Source organism: Triticum urartu, chromosome 5, assembly GCF_003073215.2.
Source record: "Triticum urartu cultivar G1812 chromosome 5, Tu2.1, whole genome shotgun sequence".
Lineage (NCBI taxonomy): Eukaryota > Viridiplantae > Streptophyta > Magnoliopsida > Poales > Poaceae > Triticum > Triticum urartu.
The window spans coordinates 261,465,251-261,471,985 of NC_053026.1; positions in this window are offsets into that span (position 1 = coordinate 261,465,251).

Here is a 6,735-nt window from a genome sequence, read left to right on the forward strand (position 1 = left end):
AGTCATGTAAAGAGGCATAACGTGCAAAGTGAACACGATAGAATGGGCATAGGATGACAAGTGGTAAATAGCCCATATCCGTGTGAGAGCCAAGTAAAAGAGGTGCGCGTAGTAGTTGCGCAAAGATAACGGTGGTAAGGACAATTCATGGAATCTCAAATCATCGTTTCTCTCAAGAGCTCGTTTCATCAACTCTTGGGATTGTGAAGTTGACGAGTATACATGAGTACCTACACAAAACAAAGACAATGTGAAAATTGTGTGTGCGTGGTATATGTACACATCATCCATCATGATGCGCATGTGCATGTGTTGGTTAACACAAAATAGCCAATGCTCAAATGAATGAGATGCATGATATAAAAACATGTCATCCATCATGAGAGGTTTGTTGTTATGTATGGCATAATGGAGACTCAAATTGTGTAATGCGTCATGAGAGATATGTAGAGCATTGATATTCATGGAATGCATATGGTACAAGCAATTATGGGAAGCATGAAAAGGATAGGATGTATCAAAATCTCCTAATATGTATGAGGAAACTATGGGGGTCTCCTCATGAGCTTTAGTGGAAACATCACATGGAGAATATTGACAACATCCAAAACAATGCATATCCGAAGCAATGTGTTCATGGCATGTCAAAGTAGATGAATTGCGCAAATCATGTAAAGGAAGCATGGAAATATCATCACATGAGAAACAAAATACAATGACCATCATCTCGTCATTTATTCCATAAGTGCAAATGGGATTTATTTTAATGGGGCATGCATAGTTACTATGTTGAGATTGAAATGATGGAATATGGGAAATCTCACTCATAGCATATGACAAGTTCAATGGATTGTCAAACATGACATGACCAATATAATTTTCACATGATATCCTATGGAGTATAGCATCACAACTAGGAAACTCAAGATGCTCATCATCATATTCATCATAAATGGGTAAGTCATGACATGAGGAATTCGCACTAGCATGAAGCATGGGTGGATCAACATCATGCAAGCAATCATTGGTGAGATAGGCCGCTAGTGGGACAAGAGAAGCACCACCACCTATGTTACCTTTGGAGCATTGCTTATGTGTTGTAGGTGAGGTGTCGAAGATCAAGTCGTGGTCATCTTCATCTTGATGGAACCATGTGGGGGTGCATCATCGTCCACCATGGCCATCGTCGTCTTCATTGGAGGTATGGACTCATCGAGGATAGTCATGTTGTCATGTAGGAGACCTAGCACCAAAGAAGAAAACACACTTGGAGTAGAGGTTAAGTGATTAGAAATCATAGTGGCCTCACGTGCCCTATCAACTACCTCACTCACTAAGTGTTGTGGCTCACTCACTGCCGGTAAGATGCTCTCACTCATATGGTTGGTGGAGTCACTCAAATGGCTCTCAACCGCACATAGGATGTGTGGCATGCTCTCAAGTGTGGGGCTAGTAGTGGTCACACTCATCCTCTCATAGGAAATGCACTCAATGTCATATATGGTGGAGTCACTCATCTCACTCATAGGTTGGTGTCTCTCCTCACATGGCAATTGGGGCATCTCATCATATGTGGGTGTCAGAGAGATGTATGTGCAAACGTCTCCGTGCTCAACTCCTATCGCCACCTTGGTTGAAGGGATAGTCCCATGCTCAACCTCCTCATCCATAACACCTCCAAAGATGAATGCCGTAGGATATGGCAAAACATCACTCTCATCCGAGACCAAAGAGAGGGTCTCATGCGCGGTCTCATAGCTTGACTCGGAGTAGGAGACATATTGGGGCACCGTCTTCATGTTTTTGAAGAGGTACATACTCACCGCCGTGGTCGAAGGGGATGGTCCTTACTCGACTGTCTTGTCGCCGTCTTGTTGTAGGAGGCCCATATGATGTGGTACCTTGTATCTCGTCTCCATGACCGAAGGGAATGTCACATGCTCGGCAATCTTCCTTGAGGGGCTTTGGAAGATGGAAGTGTCGCCCTCGCTCGTAGGTGGTCTCCTTGTTGTTGAAGATGTCGATGTAGGTGAACTCGTGGGAAGTAGGCGAAGATGCCATACTTCCAAAGGCAAAGATGCCTTGATAACACTTGGCGAAGATGCCGAAGTGGTGGTGGTAGCGGTAGCTTCCTCTTGGTGGTGGTCATATCGCGGTCTTCTCTTTTGCTCATGAAGCTTGGCCTTAGCGTGAAGTAGGGCTTGTTGGGACTTCTACATTTGCGCTTGGCGAGCATCTTCATGATGATGGTGTCGTTGTCGTGCTTGAGCTCGTAGTAGATGTTGTTCGTCGTCATCATGCACATGTTGCTTGGTGGTGACTTGCCCTTCATGACGATGTGGATCACGAACGTGATGGTGGTCGCCATGTAGATGTGGACGTGGACGACTTGCGCTTGCATCTCTTGGGTGCTCCGTAGATGATCGACTTGCCCACTATCGCCTTGAGGATGATGAAGGGGAAGAACGGTTGATCAACAAGTTACGAATCTCCTCCATCCTTGCATCTAGATCCTCCTTTTGCATGGAAAGCTTGTTGTCGAAGTGGTCCCTTCTCCTAGCTTCGGAATGTCGTAAGTCGGTGGTGATGTTGTCGATGACTTGCATTGCTTGTTGTAGTCCGAAGTGGGGAGTTTTGTTGTTGTAGTTGTACGCGCCATCATTGTTATGGAAGACCGGAGATGAAATGCCTTGCCTATCCATCAAAAGACTCGAGCAAATATGAGTGGGAGAAAGACAAGAACTATACCAAATGTACCTTGACCTATGTTGAAGATGGATCAATGATCACTCAATAATGTAACAAGGAAATAACACAATTGGTAACGATCTTGTTAACTTCTCACACCTACACAAGTAAGGCTTATAGTGGAGCTCGGTGGGGATAGTGGCACAAAAATTTGATGCAAAATGTTAGCAAGAGTCAATAATGTTGAAAGAGATTCACAAATTCGCAAGCAAAACAAGTAGACCAATAGCAATATGTGGTACATGGAAACACACACACAGATAGATAAATGGGGTCGTGCAACCAAGGAATGAGAACAAAATGTGGAATCCACGGAGAACGCTCGTGTTGCACAACTCTAGAGAGACACTAGCATGATTGCTCAATAGGCAGATACGACACTTGTGCACAACCTATAGGAGACAAAAATGCAACGACTTCTATCCCAAGTATGCTATATGTATGGTATTCCCGTGATATGATCCAAGATGATCTAGTATACAATATTAATGTAGTATGATGCTATGGTTCTTGCTTATAAGCTCTTTTGCTTATCTTTTCCTTTTGCTTAAAAGCTTGTTTGGCTCTTTCACTTGTGAACTGTTTTCTCATGCAATACTTCACGAACCAAGATAGCAATTGTGTATGCTTATGACAACCTTGTGACACAAGAGATGATACCAAGATATGCACCACAATGATATGGTATGTATTCTATGGGAAGTATGATCATTAATGTGCACAAGTAACATTGCCGTAAATACTCAAAGGATAGTATCGATAGGAAAGGTATGCAAAATGGTCTATGGGATTACCAATGCAATGGCAAGAATGTATAATGATGAGATATCACGATACCGAGATGATACGCAAAGTTGATGATGAGTCCGTGGCGAAGATGAGCAGTGGTGATGTCGATGTCGAACCGTTCCTAGTTAGTCGAAACACCTTAGGAAACAGAAAAACCGCGAACTCAAAATCTCAAATGTCAAATGGTGGTAGCGGAATGTGTAGGTGGTTCCGAAGTTAGCAATGCGGAAGTGGTGGTGGTGGTTGATGACGTAGCAACCATCCCTAAGTAGCCGAAACACCTTAGGAGACACAAGTCACCACTCAAGCAACCACAAATGCTAAGGGGAACAAAATGGGTTAGTTTGCGAAAGTCGGTGGTGGTTATGCGGATGACATGGTGGTGGCCCTAGGCAAAGATGCCAAAATTCCGAAAATTTTATGGAGTCAAATGGTGTTGGAACCTATCTAGATGGATGGGGGATGTCAATAGCTACTCAACAAGCTAAAGAACGTCAAAATCAGACTCCGGATGTGAAAGTTATGGTCAAAACGGTGAAACTCGGAACGCTGAATCTGGGAGGGGCAGCAGTACTGCTTGGAAGGGCGATAGTACCGCTTGTGGAGCTCAGCGATAGTACCGCTTGGGGGCGGTAGTACTTCTCGTATCGGGAAAATTTGCAGATCTAGATCGGGATGGACTTTGGGGCGGAAATGGATGATTTCGGGGGCAAAATTTGACGGATTTTGTGGATGGAAGGTGGGGAAACTTGGGAAGATGCTAGATCCACTCGAATGTAAGCAAATCCATGGATTAAAATCAACAAAACATCATCTAACCAACAAATTACAAATAAATTTGGGGGCTATTTTTGGTGGGTATTTTTGAAATTAGGGAAGAACACAACAAAATTAGACTAGAAAACAAGGGGATAGGGGCTCCAAATTCGTGATCAACCTCGCTCTGATGCCAAGATGATGTAGGGTGGAACCTATGCGGCCGATCTTCCACGAAAGGAGCGGATCCCGCGAAGAACACAAATAACACGAGGGGAAACACGAGAGAATCACTCAAACCAACAAGAACGATCACACATATGCTAGATCCTCGAACACAAAAAAGATACATGATCTTGCACGAAAGGTAACCGATTCTTCTCTGAAAGGAGGTCTTGAGGTCTTCCTGTTAGGGGTCTTGAATCCAAGTGGATCTTCTCCGAAGAGTCGATGGTCCCTCACGAAGGAGTAGATCTGGATGGATGAGTGAAGCTCTATCTCACATATGAGCTAACACAACGCTAATCTTAATACGGAGCTAGGGGATGAGTGTTTATAGTCCAAGGGGTAAGTTGGGGGTTACACGGGTCATAGCCCTGTTACTGCACGTAGGCAAAGCAGTTGTACCGGACACGGGGGCGGTTGTACCACCTGGAGCTCTTGTACTGGTTCCTAGAGGTCTTCCCGGAAGTCAGTAGCAGTTGTACTGGTGGTTGGAGCGGTTGTACCAGTCATATGGCTATTACGGGGACAAACCGGGGTGGTACGGGCCTTGCACCGCTCGATTACAGAAGCTGGACCGGTAGTTGGGCGGTAGTCGAGCGGTTGTACCGGTGGACCGGTAGTTGGGCGGTACATGGGCGGTTGTACCGGTGGATCGGTAGTTGGGCGGTACATGGGTGGTTGTACCTCTATCTCTGCACTGGGAAAATCCCTCTCCATGATCTTGGTGTCCATGTTGCATTCTCCTTGTTGGTTCCTTGGTACCTAAGCACACAAAGTGTCCTTGTTTGAGGTAGTAGCGATGTCCCATGTGGGTCCAAGGGAAGTTTAACAAGGAGAGAGTTCACCTTATGTCCAATGGCACATGTTTGAGGTCTCGTCGTACGTCTACTTGGGGCTTGGGGAATAGTCGTAGTGTACATGGGGATGATCGTAGGATGCTTCGCATCAAGAATCGTTTGCGATGCACACAATCATTCAAAGTGAATGGTTTGGCAACACCACATGCAAAGTTTCCCTCCACATTCCCAAAATTTTGGCCTACCGCCAAAATATCTACCCCGCCCCTTCCCCCTTCCCCACCCCGTTTTCTCCCCGACCACAAGTCACATTTCCCCTATTTTCTGCTTCCTTGCTTCCTTCCTAAGCTATAGCTGCTTCCTCGCTCTCGCCGTCTCACATCCTATTGCTAGGGTCGCCATGATCTTCTTCAAAGACCTCTCCAGCGGTTCCTCCTCCGGTGACGACTCCTTCACCACCCGGGTATGCCTCTCTTCTCTCTCTCGGGCTATGACTTGGAATGATGAATTTTTACCCGGTGGTCGATTTGAGTCATTTCTTCCTCTTGTAGCTCCCTAGGATCATCAGTGGCAACGAATGGAGCGGGGTGGCTGGAGATCTATCTGCTTGTTGTCACCATCAATCTCCATGCATGAAGCTAGTAGCATTTGAATCTGTGGACAGTGGGGGGAAGTTTCTGGCATGTGCAGAGAAGGTTAGACCCTCTTTCATTGTTACAAATCATTTGTTAGATGTGATTCAGACACTGTCACGGTCACAACCCATTCATACCACACCTTCAACCAAACGCATCCTAAGACAGTGTCACAGTTTGTACCTAGTATCTAAAATTGTTGCCATCTCATCAGCGGTGCCATTAGAAAATCGTTTGGCACTGCTTCAGCAGTTTGTGCAGCCAACTTTGGTCCACACATCCGAGAAGCCAAGCAGTAAAATACTAAATCTTTATGGCACGAAGTAACTGGCCATTGGAGAAACTAGGTGTTCCGGAGTCTGAGTCCCTGATTTTTTCCGCTGCATCGGCTCGCGAGTGCAGGGCACCGGTGCGAGATGTAGTAACATCTTCACACTAGTTTTGGCATTCATAGTGGACGGCCTTAGTGCTATTAGTTGTATTTTACTAAATTTGGGCATGTACACACCTGTTAGTATCAATTTGCTATCATCCAAACACTGTCACTATGTTGTTGCACTTATATTTACCTTCCTCATAAAATGTTCAATTTGTTATTTATTGTACATGAGTAAGAACTTGTAGCGTTGTTGTAGTTAATTATAGCTTCTGATGTTCCAGAGTTTGGTTGTTGTCTCAGTAGCAATTAATTCATTCGCACATTGATCTTTTTGAGAAGATATGTCATAATTAATATGTTTCTTCAGTTTTTCAAAACACGCATTGGTGATTTTCTATGTTGCTAT